Source organism: Ceratotherium simum, chromosome 1, assembly GCF_057802395.1.
Source record: "Ceratotherium simum simum isolate JZ-2026a chromosome 1, ASM5780239v1, whole genome shotgun sequence".
Taxonomy (NCBI): domain Eukaryota; kingdom Metazoa; phylum Chordata; class Mammalia; order Perissodactyla; family Rhinocerotidae; genus Ceratotherium; species Ceratotherium simum.
Genome location: NC_141900.1, coordinates 107,413,408 through 107,436,402, shown reverse-complemented (window position 1 = coordinate 107,436,402; position 22,995 = coordinate 107,413,408). Strand labels below are relative to the sequence as shown.

The following is a 22,995-nucleotide window of genomic DNA, read 5'->3' as shown; positions in this document are numbered from 1 at the left end:
GTCCTATTTTTTCAATTCAAAGCAGGGAGCCCAATTCAATCTGTCATTTTCCATTCATCCTCTCTATCTCATAGAGGACAGTCTGCAGCTTCCACAGAACTTCTTAAGGACGTCTATGCTCCCTTTAACAATGCATTTCTGATTTTTTAAAATTTTTCTATTATGGAAAATTTCAAACATACATAAAACTAAAGAGTTTAGTATAACAAACTCCCACATACCCATCATTCAACTTCAACACATTGATTCATGGCCAATCTTGCCCCTCTCTACCCCCATCTGCTTTCTCTCCTCTACCCAACACACTCAGTGAGTTATTTTGAAGCAAACCCCATCAATTATATCCATAAGAATTTTAGCATGTATCTGTAAGATAAAAACTCTTTAAAAAACAACCACATGTGTTATCACACCTAAAAAGATTAACTCTAATTCCTTAATATCATCAAATCTCCAGGCAGTGTTCAAATTTGGCAACTTTTTAATAGTTGGGTTGTTGAAATCAGGATCCAAACAGGTCCACATATTACATCTGGTTGATATGTCTCTTGAATCTTTTTACTATACACCTCTTTAATCTAACCCCATCCCTCTTTTTTCACTCTTACATTTATTGAAGAAGCTTGGTCACTTGTCCTATAGGTCAGTGCATCTCAAACTTTAAAGTTTAGGAGAATTATCTAGTAATCTTTCAAAAATACAGATTCTGACTGAGTAGGTTTGGGGTGAGCCTGAGAGTCAGCATTTCTAGCTAACTCCCATGGGCTGTCTATGCTGCTAGTCACACTTTAAATAGGAAGGCTGAAAAATCCCACATTCTTGATTCAGCTCATTGCCTCTTGAATTGTATCCTTCAACACGTTCCTCTGTCACATGTATTTCTGGTAAATTATTAATTATATCTAGACGCTTGATCAGATTTGAGTTCAGATTTTTGGTAAGAATACTTTCTGGATTGTGTAATAGGAGACACACAGTAAATTGTGATAAAATTGATCAGGGGGCAGGTGTTGTTAGCCTGATCAATCCATTATAATGGTCCCCATCAGCTGTTCACTTGATAGTTTTTTTTAGTCATTAATAATCATTGCCTAGATCTATTATTTCACTTTAGTTTGCAAAATGGTGATATTCTGTCATTTCTTCTTCAATTAGTGGCTGGAATATTTTTATAAAAATATTTTTCCCTATCAGCTATTTAGTTACCTTGAAGTACAGTTAATATAGTAAAAGCAGGATAGATGTTTCATTCTCTTTATTTATTAACTAATTTCTGGCTATTGAGCACTTGAAATGTGGCTAGTCCTAATCGAGATGTCCTATATGTGTGAAATACACATCAGATTTCAAAGACCTAGTGTGAAAAAAAGAATGCAAAATATCCCATTAATTATTTTTCATACTGACTAGAAGTTGAAGTGATAATATTTTAGATATATTGGGTTTAATTTCACCTGCTTCTTTGTACTTTTTAAAAAAATGTAGCTACTAGAAAATTTCAAATTACATAGTGGCTCACAGGCTATTTCAGAGGACAGCTCACTTCAGAGGGTGTCAGGGAAGGTCCAACATCACCTCACTAAGCCAGTTAAGGGAACTTGGAAGCCACTTCCCAGGGCCCCAGCGAGTCCTGAATCCTGGGAGGGTACACTCGCGTCAATAAATTCAGCTCAGTCCAGTCGTATATTTTATCTTTCTTAGTCGGGCACCTAGAATACATTTCCACAATTCTTGTCCTCATTCCTGCCGATACAAATTACCTAGATCCTGAAACTCTGTCCCCATAAAAGTGTCTTCTCCAAGAGCAGAATTGGAGTTCTATAGAAGATCTTGTTTAAAAATAATTGAAAACCTTTTTCCTTGATAATCTCTTGGGTCTTTTCTAGATTCAAAGTCCTCCAGTCCCTCATTGACTTGGCCTTACTGGCAACCAAGCTTTCCCTAACCATGCTAACTGGCAGGGACCACAGGCCTGATGCTGATTGTGTAGTAACAACCTTGAGCTGCCATCATCAATTTGGGAAGGATTGTTCTGCAAAACTGCAGACCTAACCATAAACCAGAAGGCATGGGAACAGGCTCCTCAGACAGCGAAAACCAGCGTTTGCTGCACGCACCAAGAGAGGCCCAGCCAGTGGTCGCTCCTTTGAACTGGTTTGAAAAAACTGATTAAAACCAGAAAGAAAATAAATGTAGTCAGTGTCATGGCTACCACAGGCAATGTTTGAAAATTCTACCCCACCAAAATTTGGCCCACACACAGGCAAGAGGGTGGCTAAAGATCCATCTAGCAGAGTGCTTCTCAACATGCAACTCATGCCTCTTCTGATTAAAAATGAAAGTCTCATGTCCACTTCTGTTTCCCATTCTCATCCAAATACGAGCACCCTGCCCACTTCATCAGTAAATGAGGGAGACGTGAGTTCCCGACTCTTGGACCAAAGAAATAAGTTGGGTCTGTATCTAATGTTCTGGCCTTACTCTTGTCTCTTTTAATCTTATCCCATCTTCTCACTGTCCCACTAACTAAGACTCCCATCCTCTGAGTCAGAACAAGTAATATGCCACAATCTTAATGATCTCCTCCTCATTTTCAGCCACAGAAGGTCCCCTTCTCTTCTAGCACGTCCAGGAGGAAACAAGCTATGTGTACATTCTTTGAGGCACATGGACCAGTGACTAACGCTCATCTGAATAGAAAATGAAGTGAAACCATGAAAATGGGTCAAGATCTTATATTCTACCTATGAGATTTATGAGATTTCTCCAAGGTTAAGCTCAGTCATTCGGGAAAAGGATTTATTGGTATAGCTAAATAAATGCTGTACATGTTTTAAATATATTCACATATATACACGGTCTGTGCAAATATGCATAAAATATTTAAGAAATTAAACTTCAAGGTATTTCGGTTCAGTCAACAAAACTCATGTATTTCTCTCTCACATTAGCATTACAGAAATCAATTTTCACAGGGAAAACATTTGAGGTTTCCATAATTCCTTTATAGTAAGGAATTCAATGTTCTTCACCCAGAAAAAGAAATCTATGTAAATTACAGAGATGGCATTACTATTTAGAACATAATGTCTCAAAGTTTTAAATTCCAAATGCTTCATGTTTTCCCTACTATTTTATACTGTGATTAATTGTAAAAGGAGGGAAATACTTTGCATAAAAAGCGTAATTTTCAGCAAAATTATATTTGATCAGAAAGCAGTACAGATACAGTCATGCATCACTTAACGATGGGGATACATTCGGGAGAAATGCATCATTAGGCAATTTCATCATTGTGTGAACATCATAAAGTATACTTCCACAAAACTAGATGGTATAGCCTACTACACACCTAGGCTGTATGGTACTAATCTTATGGGACCACCATTGTATATGCAGTCCGTTGTTTTTTTTTTTTTTTTTGGTGAGGAAGATCAGCCCTGAGCTAACATCCATGCTAATCCTCCTCTTTTTGCTGAGGAAGACCAGCTCTGAGCTAACATCTATTGCCAATCCTCCTCCTTTTTTTTTTTAATTTTTCCCCCCAAAGCCCCAGTGGATAGTTGTATGTCATAGTTGCACATCCTTCTAGTTGCTGTATGTGGGACGCGGCCTCAGCATGGCCAGAGAAGTGGTGCGTCGGTGCGCGCCCGGGATCCGAACCCGGGCCGCCAGTAGCGGAGCGCGCGCACTTAACCGCTAAGCCACGGGGCCGGCCCTGCAGTCCGTTGTTGACTGAAACATTGCTATGCAGTGCATGACTGTATATCTAAAACTAAGTTTAACAACTTTAACCAAAATGTTGTATTGGGGATAATAGTTCTGAAACAACTCCTGATGTATTTCCCTTCTCAGTAATTAAGGCTAAGCACCTTAGAGTCCCGAAATAGACAGGGGCATTCTAAGAGATCTTGTGGGTCACAATAAGGATTCCACAGAAGATGGCAGAGACTAGGGACTTCAGCAGCAGTGGCCAGAACAGGATTCCCAGGGATATGGCCAGGATAGTCACGAGGAAAGACAAGGTCCATCCCAATGCCGTGAAGCTACAAAAAAAAAAAAATAATAAGAGACAATTGTTTTAAAATAAGTGAAAATACAACAGACACTTCGTATATGAAAATATCCAAATGGCCAATAAACATACAACAAAGTCCTCAACCTCATTAATCAAGAAAATGCAAATTAAAACTACAATGCAATACCACTACTCATCCACCAGAATGGCTAAAATGAAAAAGACTGACCATACAGCCTCTGGCAGGAGGATAAATGCCACAGCCACGTTGGAGAACTGTTTAGCAGTATCTACCAAAACTGAACATGAGGGGGCCAGCCCCATGGCATAGTGGTTAAGTTTGTGCACTCTGCTTTGGTGGCCCAGGTTCACAGGTTGAGATCCTGGGCACGGACCTACACCAGTCATCAGCCATGCTGTGGCAATGACCCACATAAAAAATAGACGAAGATTGGCACAGATGGTAGCTCAGGGCTAATCTTCCTCGAGCAAAAAAAGAGGAAGATTAGCAACAGATGTTAGCTCAGGGCTAATCTTCCTCAGCAAAAAAAAAAAAAAAAGAAAGAAAGAAAGAAAGAAAACTGACCAAGTGCTTACCCTACAAAGCAGCAAGTCCACTGCCAGATTATACATATACCCAATGGAAATGCGTACATCTATCCCCTAAATGAGACGTATGGAAATGCTTATAGTAGCATGTTCATAATAATGAAATATTGAAAACTGCCTAAATGCCCATCAATAATTACACGGATAAACAAACTGTGGTACATTCATCATGGAATACTATCCAGCAATATGGATGAAGAAACTGCAGCCACGTGCATAATATGAATGGATCTTGCAGACGTAATTCTGAGCAAAAGATGACAGACACAAAATACTACTTAATATGTGATTCCATTTATATAAATTTAATAACAGGAAAATGATTCTAAGGTATCAAGAATCAGGATTGTTAGCTACGCTTTGGGGGGGGCAGTGACTAGAAAGGGGTGAGAGGCTGGCCATGTTCCAGTTCTTGCTGGTTACACAGGGGTCTCCACCTTGTGAAAGTCCTGGAGCTGTACACTTAGGCCTTGTGCTCATTACTAAATATCATGCTTCCTATACATAATATGCCTTACATAATACATGCTTTAACATAAATGTCGACAGTAAGAGTAGCTCAGTATCTTCTAGTTTAAAATGGTCTCTTTCAGATTAATTACCCCTCCAGCAACAACTACCTTTAGTAGAATGAAGAACTCATGATTCGTATGAAACTGTCTATTTAAAAATATTAAGAATGTCACATACTGCACCCCTCTTAGCAGTATTAAATTTTACCCTACTTCAACAGGTTATAATAAAAAATTTTACAAGCTTAATGCCATGTGCCTATGACAACCATCTGCTGCTTTACACATTATTTTGCAGTCATTTTTAAGTTATCATAGGGGAGGGGCTGGCCCGCAGGCATAGTGGTTGAGTTCACCCACTGCGCTTCAGCAGCCCGGGGTTTGCGGCTTTGGATCCCCGGCATGGACATACACACCGCTTATCAAGCCACGCTGTGGCAGGCGTCCCACATATAGAGTGGAAGAAGATGGGCATGGATGTTAGCCTAGGGCCAATCTTCCTCAGCAAAAAGAGGAGGACTGGCAATGGATGTTAGCTCAGGACTAATTTTCCTGACCAAAAAAAAAAATATATATATATATAGGGGAATCAAGAATGCAGTTGTCTACAAGTAACAGAATGCCCAATGAGTAGTGATTCCAAATGGGGGTCATCACATGACAGTGGTCCAGGGTTAGAGCAGGGACATTAGATATCATCAGGGACTCAGCTCTTTCCACCTTTGCACCCCACTGTCATCTGCAGGCTGGCTTGCCACCTCATAGCTGTACGTTGACTGCTACATGTCCAAGCACCTCATCCATTCACAGGAAGAAAGAAAAGGTGATAAAAGAGGGCGATATTCTGCCCAGCTCTCCCTCCTTACTTAAAATCAGGAATGCAAATTTTCCCCCGGAACATCTCTTCAGGAGTCTTCTACTCATATTTTATTGGCAAGAATTTTATTACATGGCCAATGCTTGCCACAAAAGAAGCTACGAGATTAATATTTAGCTTTCTGATCTGTAGAGAAAGGAGAGGGCAAAGGGGATTGAGAATGACAGTTAAGCGAGCCAACTTACAATGATCACCACTATACATGAGTGATTTTTTCCTGCTGTTAAAAAACGTAACGTTATATTACGTCTTTTACTGTACCCTAGCACTCATCAATTCTAGAACTCTTGAAATCTTGACCCCTAAGAACCAAAAAGTGGTCCTGGCAAGGTGGGCTCTGTATGTCAGGGGACAGCAGCCCCCACTCATACTCATCAAAGGAGCATTTCTGTTTGCTTTTCACAGGCATGGCATCCATCCTGCAGATAAGCCCAGGGCCTGTCCCCCAACAGCTGAAGATGGAAGCGCAGATTCATCAGCTTCAGGCAGGTGCTTCTAACCAGTCTGTTCTCAATAGATAATTAGTGTCTTTTGTTCAGGAGTCAAGAACCAAGGGCATACGGGAACTCTACATCGGCTGCCACTGCCTTTGTCATTGTTGTCTTGGCTTCCCAGCCCTTTCTGCACCTAATTAAGCTTTATGTGCTGAAGGAGTTTGTAACCAATCAATACATTAAACCTGACTCTACTGTGGTTCCCAGCATTCATTGCTGCTAACCACAGCTCTCTGTCGGACTCTAAAGCTATCTCCCTGGACCAGTATGTATTTAGTTATGTTAATCTCCAGTTAGTTACTACAATGACAGCTTCCAAAGAATAGCTACTGAGCTTCTTAAGGTAAAATAAAAGTAGGGATTTCTGTAAAAAGCATTTTTTGGGGTCTTATAATGAAGTTATGAGTAAAATTATTGTTTTAATTATTTTCCTTAGGACATAAAACTACTCTCTTTGAATGGCCCTTCCCCTAGATGTGTAAATGTCCTTTTGAAGATTGATCTGAAGCCCATTTTGGTTAATTAACGTGTTCACAGAAACCACTTCCTAACATTTTATCCAGACTGTGACATCTGGTGGCTTTAATGCAAGGCTAGCCACGGTTCTGTTCTGGGCTCTGCTGTTGGACTGCCACGAAAACCTGGAGGAGTCACTACAAGTTTTGGGCCTTGGTGACACGTATACAATAACCCTAGTAGGCTAAATGGTTAAAAGTTTTAAGAAAAATGGGTTAACCACACTGTAAAGTCTTCAATGAACTACCCTCTAGCTCAATTAGAGCTAGTTGTGGGGCAGCAGTGACTGGCTTTTCTCTCCCCAGTCTTGGCATTGTGGGAGCTGCTGACGCAAATAATCCATAATCAATCTATAAATGAAAATTGGGGTGAGTTTATTATGAGCCTTATTTGAGGACCATATAGCCCGGAGCCTTCCTTCCCCAAGGAAGGAAGGGCACCAAAGAAGTGGGATATACAGAGCAGTTGTATACTGTCAAAGAGCATGTATCACATATGATTGCAATGTCCCTTTTACAATAGTCACGAGATTGCCCTGTCGGCACAGCGATTGATGGAAACAGTAGGTAGCAGGTCTGCTGTCTCTGATGGGCACAGCAGATAGCAGGGCTGTTGTCTTGAGTTGGGTGGTCACAGGGTGAGCACAGCAATCAAATCCTATCCTAGGGAGAAATGCTTATCCTTAAGGAAATGCCAATGTGGGGGAAGTTGCATCCTTATCTTAAGGGCATTTGTTCTTGTCTTTGGGACATGCTAAATGCTTAAAGCAGATATACAATGCATGTTCAAAGGCCACAGGCCCTTTTGGAAAAACAAGCTTATGCCAAATTAGTTTTATACCAAATGGCTTCCTCATATGCTCCAATATATCCTATTGCTTGCTATTTATTTATCAGAGTTGACTGTCCCACTCTGAAACGACAATCTCATTTTAGGATAGCTGTAACAATCCTTGGGCCATCTATTCAGTTATAAACTTTGATTCGCTGCTCCTTCAGCAACATGGAGGTGACAGAGACTCTCCCCTTTACAAGCTTTAGTTGGGCCCCTCTGAGCCCTCTTTCTGACTAGTCCTGTCTTTGGCCTGCCCAGCCCAGTCTTAGCAAGATTCCTGCTAAGTCATCCCCCTACCCTTGATATCTGATCAAATTCCTCATCCCCCACCTTTGATGTCTAAGTCCTTGACCTGTCTTTAGCAAGAATCCTGCTAGGCCATTTTAGCAAGAGTCCCCTACCCTTGACATCTCCTCTTAGTCATATTCCATCCACTGACCCCTCACTCTGCTCACAGGCTACAAATCCCCAGCTGTCTTTGCTGTATTTGGTATTGAGCCCAATCTCTCTGTCCTATTGCAATAGTCTGAAATAAAGTCTTCCTTACTGCTTTAACAACCAGCAGAGTAATTTTTTCTTTAACAGAGGTTGACTTGGCAGTTGTTAGGGTGACCAACCATCTCAAGTTTGCTCTGGCCTGAGGGGTTCCTCAGGATGCAGGATTTTCAGTACTAAAACAAGGACGGCAAACCCAGACTGTTGGTCACCCTGGAGTTTATAACTGTAACCTATACTTGATGCCACTTTGCCCAACTCTCCCAAGCAAGTCATAAAGAGAGGTTCAGCTACAGGGAAGACATGCTAAGCTTTGGACACCTGCTTGAATTTAGCTCATGGGGGGCACTGGAAGACAAGGGTGAATACCAAGGGCTGAAGCACTCCACGTGATGTGGGGCTGCTGAGTCGTGAGTTGAAAAAGAATTTTCAGACATGAGCCGCTAGTTTGTTTGTGCACCTTTATTTTGTGTTCAGCACGGGGACAGGACCCATGGGCAGTAAAGAGCTGCAGTGTAAATGTCAGTGTGGGGCCATTATATACAATCTTAGCTATTTTACTACTCTAAAGAAATGTCAAAGGAAAAAGTATTAGGTGATCTGGTCAAGTGAGTCCATGGGTTCTGGTTAGTCTCAAAGATTAGGGCATGGGGGCGGATGAATGAGATGTGTCCTTGCATTCCAAAGTACATATGCCTCAAGTACACGTAGGCTGGAGATTAAAGTCATTGATCACCTCCTGAGGTAAATCCCTTCGCTCCTAGCCAGAGGCGATTGAGTAAGTAGAGGTGAGACTGAGTGGAGTCTCATAAAAATTGTAAAAGGAGTCATAAACAAGGTTTTGACTACATCATATGGATCAGGCCCAGGAAGGCAGGAAGCTGAAAATCAGGGGACACATATAGTGATGAACAAAGAAGTTGGGCAACCTATGTCTGAGTCTTGGAAAACCCAGAGGCACAAGAGATACCACACTTGCAACTGGAGATGTTACTGCACAAAGGGCCAAATTTGCTTGCCAGGAGACAAAAGCCAATAGTCAAGAGGCAAGATAGTGGCAGAGAAAGGGCAGTATATTACAGATTGCTAGCAAGGGGGAAGATGGCCGACTGATGTCCAAAAGAACCATCTTACAGAATAAAGACTACAGGCCAGTTATATACAGGGCTGGTCTCCGGGTTGGGGAGGCATCTGGTCTTCGGGTGGGGGCAGACACCTATTCTTCGTTCCTGATAGTCTTTTCTTTTACTGGATATGCATCAGAGATCAGAGCAACGCCCTATACCCTGATCTTTCAGTTGTCATTGATGATGGCTATCAGCATAGACTTTCTGCCTGGGGGTCATCACATTCCCAAGGAACTCAAGAGAACAAAGTTATCAATTTATAGCAGCTGGGAGGGGCCATAAAATCCACAGAGCATGTCTGAGTTAGTTAATCAGAGGTCAGTCAAAGTTACAATATGGTTTCTTTTCTACAATATGGTTTCCCTTACGTCAACCTTGTGTGGAGCTAGTATCAGAGAGATTGCCTTTCTCCCATAATTTATTTTAAAAAATGTTCAAGTTTCCAGAAAAGTTGAAAGAATAATAAAATGAGAATGTGTATATCTTAACCTAGACTCAGCAATTGTAAACAATTTTGCTACACTCTCTTTCAATACACATGTATATGTGTATGTGATATGTGATATGTATATGTATGCATAAATATTTCACTCTCTCATACACACAAACACACACACTTGCCACTTAAGATATTTTAAGAGTGTTGAATTTGCAAGGCATTCCTGATATAGGACACGAATTAAAAATTAGCATAACTGTTGTGCTAAAAGCAAATTAAGACATGAAAAGGTGCTCAACATCACTTGCAAATAAGGAAATGCTATAGTTTTTTATTTTTTTATTTTTATTTTTTTGTGAGGAAGATCAGCTCTGAGCTAACATCCATGCCAATCCTCCTCTTTTTGCTGAGGAAGACTGGCCCTCAGCTAACATCCGTGCCAATCTTCCTCCACCTTATGTGGGAGCCGCCAGAGCATGGCCTGACAAGCAGAGCGTCGGCGCGTGCCCGGGATCCGAACCCGGGCTGCCAGCAGTGGAGTGCGTGCACTTAACAGCTACGCCACGGGGCCGGCCCCTAGAATGAATATCTTAACAAATGCTTAATTATGAACCAAATTATTATTGCAAGATGCAAGGTGAATACAGTCCTGTATCCACATCAAATTCTCCTGATTTAAACCTTCTTTTAGCATATTTTACTTTACTAGCTCCAACTTTTCAAAGTCTCCCATCTTAGCACTAAAGAAATGAAGAGGAAGAATAACACTGAGTCAAGCGAGACAGAAGAGAGGATTAGAAAAAGAGAGCCAAGGAAAAAAAATTGGGAAGAGAGTATGGGGAAGGAGAAAAAAGGAAAATCTTGACACGGATCAGCTGAAGTCCCTGACAAACTGGATCCTCATTTAGCATTAAGAAGATATCTGATTCAGGATATAAGTAATTGTTCCTAGGATGGGTTCCAAGAAAGGACTGCCTAAAATAATATACTGGGGCAAACTGGCAAACATCGATGGATAGAGCTTCAAGTACGCTAATCTCTTATGAATCTTTATGTAAATACCACTGCTAAAGAAAGGATAAATGAAGCTGCTGCTTCTGATTCTAATGAACATGTTGTCGATAAATGGAATGACACACATATATTACAAAGCCTAAAATAAAACGTAAAAGTTCAGCTTTTATGATGTTACTATACACATATCCTCCAATACACTGAAAATTTTCTGTAGGAATAGAACACGGAACTCAACACTATCTGCATATTCCTCTGATTGTTTATACTTCTATGAGAGTTCTCATCACCAGGGCACATAGGCAAATATAGTAAGTAAATTCTCCCACTTAGAAGCATATTAGAATTATCCAGAACTCTATCAAATCATTTAATCATTGAAATGGTTGCCTGGGCAAAGTGTTCTAAAAATAAATTGCTTTTGTGTTCATTGAGGTTGTTTTGTTTTTTATAGTCTTATTTTCCTTTCCCATCACAGGTATGGAGTGAGTATGTGAGTAACACAGAAGCAAGATGAATACCAAAATCCTTGACATTCACCGTGATGAGTTTTTCTTACATTACAATAGAAATAGCAGAAAGTCAACGCCATCCAACCAAAGCATTCTGGCTGCTGCTTTCCTGCAACTTTCTGTTTGATTCACCCTATAGCCTCCATAGTTCCTACCAGTACTACTCTTAATATTGTCTTTATCTTTCCAAGGAGTAGTGTGTTTTTAAGTGAAGAAAATGAACTGATTCACAACTGAGGGAAAGAACTGCTTGTGAACCCTACTCAGGAAAGAGAGCACGCTATTAGAACTTCTACAGTTGGGTTTTTAATATCGCAAAAAGCGTGTCTTCAGAATTGACTGGGAATATAATGTTCACAAAGAGTGACAACTTAGAGTCACAGTCCCTAAATTTGTCCTAAGCTTCAAGCTCAAAATACTTGTTCATGTTATAAGACAAAAAAAAAAAAAAGGTATTTTAACTCATTTAAGGAGCCACATACCTAATTTTTTTTTTTTTTTTTTTTTTTTTTTGTGAGGACCACCAGCCCTGAGCTAACATCCATGCTAATCCTCCTCTTTTTACTGAGGAAGACCGGCCCTGAGCTAACACCTATTGGCAATCCTCCTCTTCTGCCCCACCACCAAAGCCCCAGTAGATGGTTGTATGTCATAGTTGCACCTCCTTCTAGTTGCTGTTATGTGGGACACGGCCTCAGCATGGCCGGAGACGCAGCGCTGTGGTGCGCACCTGAGATCCCAACCCCGGGCCGCCAGTAGTTGAGCACACGCACTTAACTGCTAAGCCACGGGGCCAGCCCCACATATCTAATTTTGAGACCATTTTCTCTTTGTGAACATGTTGTTTATAAAAACAGTTATCATATGTTGAAATGTCTGCCATTTTTGTAATAAAAATGGTTTTTATTAATATCGGGAAAATGTCCCTAAAATCCCTATATTTATCTTGATAGACACTGAGTTATTTTACCTTCTTTTAGATTAGTACTATTCTTTTTTTCCATGAGCTTCACTACACAATAGGCATTTATATCGGAGATACTATGAACAAATTTCACTAAGACTTTATTCATTTTCACCTGTGCTGTGCTAATAAGTCTCAAATTAAACAGCTCCATCAAGGCTCAGCAGCTGGCACTGTGCCCCACTGAGTACCATACACTGAAAAATGATTATTTGGGGAGGCTTTATAATTATACTAAGATGAAAATGTTGGCAGCCAGGAGATACATATTTTTCAAGATTTGAGAGAAAATTTAATGAAAGTGCCACAAATATACTACTTAGGATGATGGTTTGCACTTAATATGAGGCCCTTTTCTCTCTGGATTTCAAAGTCTGGACTAATTAATTAGCCCTAATTCCCCTGTTTTCCTGGTGGTCAAGCACTCAGACAGACCTCCTGAGATCATAGTTATCACAGTGAAGTAGAAAGAGTGCTGACGGGGGTCAAGAGATCTGTGAGTTAGTTAACACCTGTTGGGTGTGAGTCTTTGTTTCTTCCACTTGCGAGTTTGCGACCCTGGAAGCCCCAACCCAGAGTTGGCAAACCAAGGCCCACGGGCTGAATCTGGCCCATTGCCTGTTTTTGTAAATGAAGTTTATTTTGTAAATAAAGTTTGGTAAATAAAGCCTTGCTCTTTGGTATACGTATTGTCTATGGCTGCTTTCATGCTGCAGCAGCCCAGTTAAGAAGTCAAAACAGACTTTATGGACCATAGTGCCTGAAATATTTTCCATCTGGCCTTTTACAGAAAAAGTTTGCTGACCCATGACCTAACCTCTCTGAACTTGTTTCTCCATCTATAAAATAAAAAGCAATAGCCAATAACGTAGCAACTTCATTAGAAGAGGTAAGTTTTAAATTTGCACAATGATGACTGTCTTTGATGGTGCCTTAAAACCAAAGTGAAAAATCCCTAGCAGTGATATCAATTCATTCAAAATGCATCCATCTACTCTAAATATTTATCCATCAACCACTTGACATCAGGCGTCATATTAAACAGCAAGGGGGGAATACACGGTAAGGGAGAGAAGACGTTTCAGTTAGTGGAGGGATTATGCAGGGGTGGGGTGGGGATGGGGTTTGAGATGGAGAAGTATTTTAAAATAAAGTCTTTCTGGCATTTTAAATGTAAGTATTGGGATAAAGGAAGCTCCTACATTTTGGGTTCCCTGCCCTGTTCGTACTCGTTACCGTGAAAATGGTTCACAGATGTATCATAGCAGCTATTATATCAAGTTGAGATGAACTCTCTCATACTTGGTTGGTTTAGTCATCCTTGACCCATGACAAACAGCTTCCGGTTATATAATTCATTCATAGTCATAAATAGAAAGGACCAAAGAAATTCTATCTCAAGGCATCACAGATGTTTCACGAAAGGGGGCATTTGAGCTTGGCCATAGAAGATGAGGTAAGATCTGCATAGGCATCTGTGTGGAGAGGGTCATTTCAGACGGAGAGGTCGACAGTCTGTATAAAGCCATGGAGGTGAGCAAGTTCTGGATGTGTTTAAAGCAAGTCCAGTAGTCCAGTTTGCTGGGAAGAGAGCATGAATAAAGGGGAGTAGCTGGAGATAAGCCTAGGGTGCTCCGGTTCTGGAGTATATAGGTGGGGTGTATGTCGGAGACTAATAGGAGATCATGGAGTTCTCTGACGCAAGGCTAACTGGATTGAATTTAGCTCTGCAAGCCGTGAGAAGCTACTGGAAGCTTTGGGACCAGAGCAGTAAGCATTGCCTGGCTAGCACTCTTCTGAGTATTGTAGAACTAGTAGAACTACTTTGCCTGCTATAAATGGAGCAGGGGCAGATATTTTTCAAATGGGATCAAATGAAAGACTAGCTTCTGTTGTCTCAGTTTCAGCCTATAAATTTTTTGATAGGAATTTATAATACATGGATTCTAATCTGTGAGAAATATTAGCGTTTTTTTCTTCATACATAGCTTTTCCTCAAAGGTCTTCAACTTACTTCTTTGTAGTGTCTTCCAAGGCTCTACTCCGTATCAACTTCCTCCGGTCAGGAATCTATTCTTAGTCCTGCTGCCCCGCCATGTTCGTTCCAGGCCCAGGTCTCTGCTCAAGCTGCGCCTCCAAATGGGAATGGGTCTCCTCTTTCTCTTCCTCTTTCTTCTGTTACCCTTCAGAGCCCTCTCAAGACTCACCTCCTCAAAGAGGCCCTCCCTAATCACCCTAGTTCCCAGGGTATCTCCCCACTCTGAATTCCATTACCCTATACTACTCACATTGGCATTTAACACGCTGCCTATAGAACGGAACTCAGTCATTTCATGGGTGCGTCTTGACTGCTAAGCAAGGCCTATTTGCAGGGCACCTAAGTGCTCAATAAATATTTGTTCAACTGAACTGAATTTCCTACAATCAGACCACTTCATTTTACTAAATATGTTAGGTTTGTGTTTAAAATTGTACCACTCAGCTTTCCTGATGTAACCTCTCGGTGGACCTGGGCTTCTCTCAGGTAGTAGTGGTCCTTTGGACTAGTGGCAATGCAGAGACACGGTTAAGTGAGCTACTGTGTCCTGTCTCTGTTAGTCTCTGTCCTGAAGAGGACTGATTGCTTAAATCTATATTAGCAGGTACTTCAAAAGTGGGAAAAAGAAAACTTCAGCCATTTTGAAGATACAACCTCATTTCTGTTCTCTAAAAAGTAATTAATCTTTTCTGTATATCACTACATTAAAACATAGTTATCTACAAATTGTTTATATTTATACATATATAAATATGAAAGAACAAGGCTCATTTGATTTCCACAAGCCATACAGATATTAGCCTGTGATTTTACCATGTCTTCCCCAAATGTCATCCATTTAGCCCATTGACAAGTCTGAGGAAAAACTGAATATTTTAGTAGGCCATTTATACCAGGTGATAATTTCAGAAAATCTCCTTTTCATTACAATTATTTAGCATTATTCAATACTTCATGGTTATTTTATTGTCTATAAGATCATGTGGTGGGGATGTTTCTTATAAAATCCTATGTTCTAGGAATCTTTTAATCTTAAATAAAGGATATATCCATTGAGTTATAATCTGATAGAAATTATTGAATCCCAACCCAAATCCAGTTTTTACATGTACCATGTTTTAAGACAAGTACGTTTCTGATATCTCACCTAAAATCCCTTCAATCTGTCCTATTCCTGCTACTGATCGTAAAGCAATAAGTGTAAAACTTTGAAATATTCCCTCTTGTCATAAGCTTTCCAATTATTGAAAATTAAGTAACTCCCTATAGAGGAGAAATCATTAAATATATAGTAAATAATGAGGTTAATTAATTTAACCCCTTCTAATTAGGAAACTAATTAAATCAGAAAATTAAAACTGACACAAGGTATTAAAATTGAGAAGTTCTGAACTTAGATTTAACAATCATCTCTTCATCTTCAACCAATTCCGAAAGAGGGATAGGTACTAGCTACAAAAATATAAATCAGTGGACTATTTTCAACCTATATAAAGTTAAATTTTCCATACCCTAAATATTATTTTTACAGAGTTTACCTTTTTTCTACTTCTATTATATAGGAAATTAAATCTTGTTCCTTTTAATTTTTTTTTTAATTTTATTTATTTATTTATTTACTTTCCCCCCAAAGCCCCAGTAGATAGTTGTATGTCATAGTTGCACATCCTTCTAGTTGCCGTATGTGGGACGCGGCCTCAGCATGGCCGGAGAAATGGTGTGTCGGTGCGTGCCTGGGATCCGAACCCGGGCCGCCAGCAGCAGAGCGCACGCACTTAACCACTAAGCCACGGGGCCGGCCCTCCTTTTAATTTTTTTAAAGAAAGAATTAGAGTAAGTCCAGAAAGATGGATTTAGCTCCAATTCTGCTGGTAACTGTCATCATGACCAAGGCACTTAACAGTCTTTGGGCCTCAGTTCTCTCATTCTCAGTATATTTTATGAAAGAAGGGAGACTGACTCACGATGTCTTGGAGATGGAAACAGATCTAAACAGGAGTAATAGATCAAGAAGCCAGAATTGGGCAAGATTGTTAAAATCTTTGTCAGTGTGATGTAGTGCAGAACCAGGTCCTAGCTTAGGGTCTTCATGAGTCGGTGAACTGTGTGAGATAAAACTAAGGATATATTTTGCAAAGACACCCAACTTTCTCTACAACTCTCAACTGTTGTGCCTGTCGACATTATCTCTGGATATAAATTTCCAACCTCTGGGAAAAGTCTCCAAGTAACAAGAGAATGGAGAATAAGGTTTGGCGCTTCGTGCCACTGCCAATGGTGTTTCTAAGCTTAAAATATCTAAGTAGGTATCCTGGAGAAGTTTTTGGACTCTCCATCCTTTTTACACTGTTCTCACTCTACATGCAGTTGACCAGGGCATGAGGCACTGTGGTCAAGGCCCGCCTGTGGGATCCACTCTGGGAAGGTGAGCTAACATAGATTCCCAAAAGCCAGCACCAAACATCATTTTGACAAAGAGGAGATCTTTGATAGACACTTGGTCTCACCTACAGGAAAGTGAACAGCTCAGATCTGTAGGGAGCCTCGCAGATTTCAGGGCTCTCTTGCTTCAGTATGTCTTTCCTGTACCTGGCGCCTGTGAACACTGAGAGAAATTTAAGTGTAGCCCATCCGATCAAGGCGGTAAAAAGCGCTATTAGCAGCTGATGGGGCACAATCTCTTTCCCCCGATTTGAATGCTTAACTCACTCATTTTAATTACTGCAAACAAATGTGTTCTAATTCCTTGGCATGTTCACGCTATTGGGTGCTTTACATCAAATGGTCAATACGATTCGTAATGACAATTTTATTCTCACACACTTTAAAGGCCATGCATGAAGCAATAGTTAATCCCTAGCCAGCCTGTCACAAAGTACTTAACTTGAAATAGCTAGTAAGCTCTTTTCTCCCATTACCACCGCTACAGGATTATTCTATACCTCAAATTCAACAATCTGCTCTGGTGGGACTCAAGGATCTCCATGTGCCAGACACAGCCTACTTATTTTTTTCCTTATATCAAATAGTCAGTTACTTAATATCTAAAATGTGCAACTTTTTTTTGCTGAGGAAGATTTGCCCTGAGCTAACATCCACTGTCAATCCTCCCATTTTTTTTTTTTTTTTTGCTTGAGGAAGATTAGCCATGAGCTAACATCTGTGCCAATCCTCATCCACTTTGTACGTGGGACACTGCCACAGCATGGCTGGTGAGTGGAGTAGGTCAATGCCCAGGACCTGAACCCAAGAACCCTGGGCTGCCGAAGCAGTGTGTGGAACTTTAACCACTGGGCCATGGGGCCCAAGCCCTAAAATGTGCAACTTTTTATTTGGCAATCCCAGTATCCTCACCTCACACCTCTTGTTTGTGGTTTACCTGCCTCCAAGAATTATCCCCTTCTTATCTACTCCAGCAAAAGTTTCCCCAGCCATCCTGGCACATGGGCACCTCCTCTCCAAATCTCTGTTACATTTATGATTAATTCCACTGGTGTTAGGCTTGTGCATCCAAGTATGTGTTAGTTTTTTGAGGGCAGACATATCATCTTGTTTGAAAGAAAACGTTTCTCAACGTCCCTATCAGGTTTTCATGTCCAATCTATCAGTGAGGGCTGCAACCGAAGCAGCACACTCAAACTGGATCATCTGAAGAAGCTGATTCATCTAGGGACTACTTACAAAGGCATAGGCAGGATGTATGTCTAGTGAAGGAACCTAGGCCAAAAGGAACCAGAGGAAGGAAAGATGACCAGAACCTGGAAGGAGAGAGTGTATAGAACAGGTTACTTTGCCAGCTCAAGGAAACCTGACTAGGGACCTGGGAAATAAACACTCTAAGCCCACTCTTCTCCCTCCCCACTCTGCTGGGGTTCCCCATTCACTAAATCAACTGGAAGCCAGAGTTCGAGGGAGACTATTTATATAATCCAGTCAGATCAGCCTACTGGGGCAGAGAACAAGGTGAAGGATGGAGTGCAGATCTGAGGGTGGGAGTAAGATGCATGGAAGATATCCAGCATGTCCATCACAAGCCTTCAGTAAATACCTGACTGCTTTTAAAAACACTATTAATCCTTTCCATGGAAAGTCAATAACCCCAAATTCAACAAATACCTGTTGAGTAGCTATGTGCAAGCATGCTACTTTGTTCTTTTTTTGGTGAGAAAGATTAGCCTTGAGCTAACATCTGTTGCCAATCCCCCTTTTTGCTGAGGAACATTGGCCCTGGGATAACATCCGTGCCCACCTTCCTCTACTTTATATGTGGGACGCCTGCCACAGCATGGCTTGATAAGCGGTGCATAGGTCCACACCCGGGATCTGAACCTGTGATCCCCAGGCCGCCAAAGCGGTGCATGTGAACTTAACCACTATGCCACTGGGCCAGCGCCTCAAGCATGGTTTTTAAAAAATTATCTTTAAGAATTTTTTGTTTTATGTTATATTGCATTCTCTAATCTTCATGTGTAGATTTTTGAAAACTAAAAATGTCAGAAATTGGCAAGATGCCATCAATCCCATTTCCTTTTCCTGGATACATAGAAGACTACATTTCCCAGCCTCTCTTGCAGTTTAGGTTGGGGTCACGGGACTAGGTTCTGGCCAATGGAAGTGGTATGTTGCTCTTTCTATGCCTGGCCACAGAATCTCCTGCATGATATTCTACTTGCTTTCTCCCCATCTGTATAGCTGGGGCTCTCAGGTAGCAAAGCCACACAATGACAGAAGACCTGAGTGCCCACTTGGAGGAAAGCTAGCCACCAACTTGTGTACAAGAAACTTTCAATGTCTTAATCCAGGGAAATGTAGTTTTTACATCATCTTAAACCAGGTCTGTCAACAGCAGTACTACTGACATTTTGCACAGGCCATTTCTCTGTTGTGGGGACCATCCTGTGCATCGCAGGATGTTTAGCAGCAACCTGGCCTCCACCACTAGATGCCAGTAGTACCCCCTCCCTCTAGTCATGACAACCCAAGTGTCTCTAGACTTTAGGCAGTTTTGCCCCCCACAGAGCATTTGGCATAGCTGAGAACCACTGATCTAAGTCTCATGACTAATATGCTCACTGTGTGCTATGCACTGTGCTCAGAGTGAAGGGAGACAGGTATGGGACCTAGTTTCTGACCTTAAGAACGTGGAACAGTATAATACATCACACACACAGGCGTATTTTAAGATGACTGCTTCATTGCAGCATTGTAATTGTTAAACTGGCAACAAATGTGTAACAAAACAGAACTGATTAAATTAACGCATATTAAAAAACAGAGTATTATGTATCATCCATTAAATGATGTAGATCTATTATTTACTGACATGGAAGGACATTCTTATTTTGTTTAAGCAGCAACAGAAGAGCGTGTGTGGTATAATTTTTTAAGGAAAAAATATTTTTGTACGGGAAAATGTCTGGAAGGATTTCAATAGTGCTGCTTCTGGGGATAGGATTTGGGGTAATTTACTCGTGTTCCTTACTCGTGTTTTTTAGTTTTACTACATTGAATAGCTAGATGACTACTGGGGGACTACTACTGCCCTGTGGGTCAGCTGATGAAATCTTTCCCATAAAGACACAATGCCATTTGGGTTCCCAGGTTCGCCTGCGTTAAAACTCTGGCCTGTTTGTCCCTGTAATTTAAGTAGTCTCTTTCAGGAAAAGGTTAAATGTAGTCTATAATCTCAAACTAAAGGTTTATTGAACATTGATAATATCTACCTTCAGGGGGTGCATGACTAGCTGAACTGAACAGAACATGAGAACAAGACTGAGATTGTTGTGTGCAACATAAAGAGATGTGGTTTTAAAAAAGCCATTTGGAAATACTTATTTAGATAACTGCCTCGAGTTCCCACCAGTAGGTACAATTTGAGTTAAACATTCCCAACTCTACTTTTGCTTTTTCTAATTTCACACTTAATTTTTATTTTATTCTAGTCTCAGGTTATCTACTTTTGCAAAATAGATAATCAGAAATGTATTACTGTATTTACCAAATTAGCATTAAACAGGCCGTTCATTCTGTGAAGGTTGATTATCAACAAAACGACTATGTTTTGAACTTACTTGTGTAGGGGAGGAAGGGCCACTCCTCTACCCGCTAGGTCCTGCTGGCTGGTTTAAGATTTAAATTGACATGAGACACTAACAGGAGAAGATCAAAGTTTAATAACATGTATACATGGGAGAAACCCAGGAAAACTGAGTAACCTGCCAAAGTGGCTGAAGCTGCCACCTTAAATACTATCTCCAGCTAAAGACAAAGGAGGATGTTTGGGTAGTGGTTTGGGACTTCAAAGGGGAGGAAAGCAATCACATGGACATGGAAAAGCAAATATCTGGTAAATGAATGTTTGCTGGGCCAGCTGTAGAGAATGTGACCAGAGAGAGAGAGAGAACTTCAATAAAAATGGGCTTAGCAAGGATCCTCCCAATCTATCATACCCAGAGTTATCTATGATGATGGCCTGTCAGGCCTTATTTTTCTTTTAGGCAGTTAGCAGGAAGGTCAAGTATCTTTCACAGTCTTTTGTCCTTAAAAATAAGCCAAAGAAACACATTTTGGGGTGGCCAATTCTGATCCCCCATAGTTGGAAGAAGTGTAAAATATTAATGCTCAGAGTGTCATATTTGGGGGTAGTACATGCATCGAAGTTAAAGAAATGCAAAGCTTCTGTTTAATGAACTGATACTGTTACTATCCTAAAGTGAGCCATCTTTCTAAGTGCCACAAAAATCAATGATAAGAAATACCTATTTATTTGTGAATAAAATACAGCAGTCTCAACACGGTATTTTTTTCTGTAACTTTGCATATGGATATCTTATAGAAATGGACCTTTGTGGAAATCATTTTTATGAGTTTTAGTGCTAATTTCTAAAAGTTGATGGCCGTCTTTAAGTCTTCTGGTGGATGGTTATTCTTCATGACTTGGGGATGTCAGTTTTGCAGACTTCCTCAGGACATCCACTATCCACATGAAATTAGACTTCATCTAAAGATGTTTACTTCTCCTTCTGGCAAAGCGGCAGTGCTGGATACACTCTCCGGAATGTTCTCTCCGTGTGCTGACCCGGCCTTCCCGATGCTGGTGCTGATGGCCCGCACGCGTCCCACACCGACCGCACAGTCCACACGTGATGGCTCACGCTTTCTGCCAGGTTGAGGAGATTTTAACCAGCAGATTTCTTAGTTCCCTAATCTGCCTTATTGACTCTCAGAAGTCACAGCAGGGTCAACTTGTCCTGCGGGATGTTACGAGTTATTTTTTAACTTATAAAACGCCCCGAGTTATTTTTTAACTTACAAAACGCCCGGTTGGGGTACGCTTTGTCTTTTAACATAAAATTACATGCTTAGTTTGTATGCAACCCAGGAAGAAAAGTGCTAAACAAGTTATCTCACACAGGTCAACCACAGGGCATGCTGACTCTGGTTCCATTCAGATCTAATTTACGACACTGATGTTTTCCTCACCCCGAAGGGAACACGGTACAACGGTTAATGCTAACTACAGTGCTGCAAGTTCCCACCCCTTCAGGCAAGCTCTCCACGTCTTGACTATCTGTAAGAGAAACCTGTGGGCTTTACAATAGGGCTGGTCCATACCGTTCACGGCACAAAAGAGGAAGAGAACAGGGAAAGACACCGCAGAAGCACGCCCGACAGGCTCCCGGAGCGCCTCCTTCCTCCCCGCAGGCCCTCACCGCACCTACACGCGCGCACAGACCCCACACCGGACCCCCCGGCGCGGCCGCGCCCCGCGCGCCCCTCCACGTCCGGAGCCCATGTGCCGTCGCAGAGCGACATGTGACAAAGGCCCGCGCAAACACGCGCCGCAGGGAGCACCGACGCGTCAGGGCGCCGCGCTGCCAGGCTTCTATCTCTGCCCGCCCAGTTTCCGCTCACGCTCCCTGCCCAGCGGCCTCTGCCTCCCGGAGGGGCAGCCGCGGGGAGGACGCGGCCGGCCCAGACCCTTCCCCGCCCCCAGGGTCAGGTGGCAGCCGTGCTCCGGGAGGGCCGCGCCGTCGGAAGTGAACGCTGCGCGGGCCACACGGCCTCGCCTCCCGCCCCCGGGGTGACGTCAGAGGCGGGACATGTCACGGCGCGCTGTCGTCAGGGCTCCGGGGGCGGGCTCGCCCCGCCGCCCCGGCAGAAACCGGGTCCGGGCGAGCCCCGCGAAGCCCGCCGGCCGGCGCGCGGCGTCGGTCCCGAGGCGGCCCAGTGCCCCGCCCCTCGGGCGGGACTGGGACCTGAGCTCCTCCGGCCGCCGGGCTGAGGCGTTACCTTGGGTCCCATCGGGCAGCAGCCGGCGACGCTCCGCTCCTCTGTGCCCGCGGCCCTGAGGCCCGAGACCCCCCCAGCCGAAGCCCCTGAGGCCCGCTCCCGCTCCCGCCGCCATCGCCTCAGCGGCTCGCCCCGCAGGCCCCGCCCCCGCCGCGCGCATGCGCCGCCCGAGCGGCCGCGCGTGGTGACGGGAGGGGCCTCGCGTTCCCTCTTTCCCGGGGCCGACCCACTGCGGCCCCGTCGAGGGGGGGGGC

At 42.3% G+C, this 22,995-nt stretch overlaps 1 long non-coding RNA gene across 1 annotated transcript; it reads right to left on the bottom strand.

The window, feature by feature from the left end:
• Nucleotides 1–2,983: 2,983 nt before the first annotated feature.
• LOC147918342 (uncharacterized) lies at nucleotides 2,984–22,909 on the bottom strand. Its single transcript, XR_015552711.1, has 2 exons — nucleotides 22,742–22,909; nucleotides 2,984–4,046 (listed from the first exon to the last, which is right to left on the bottom strand). It is a non-coding gene; the product is annotated as an uncharacterized LOC147918342 (long non-coding RNA).
• Between the last annotated feature and the right edge of the window lie 86 nt (nucleotides 22,910–22,995).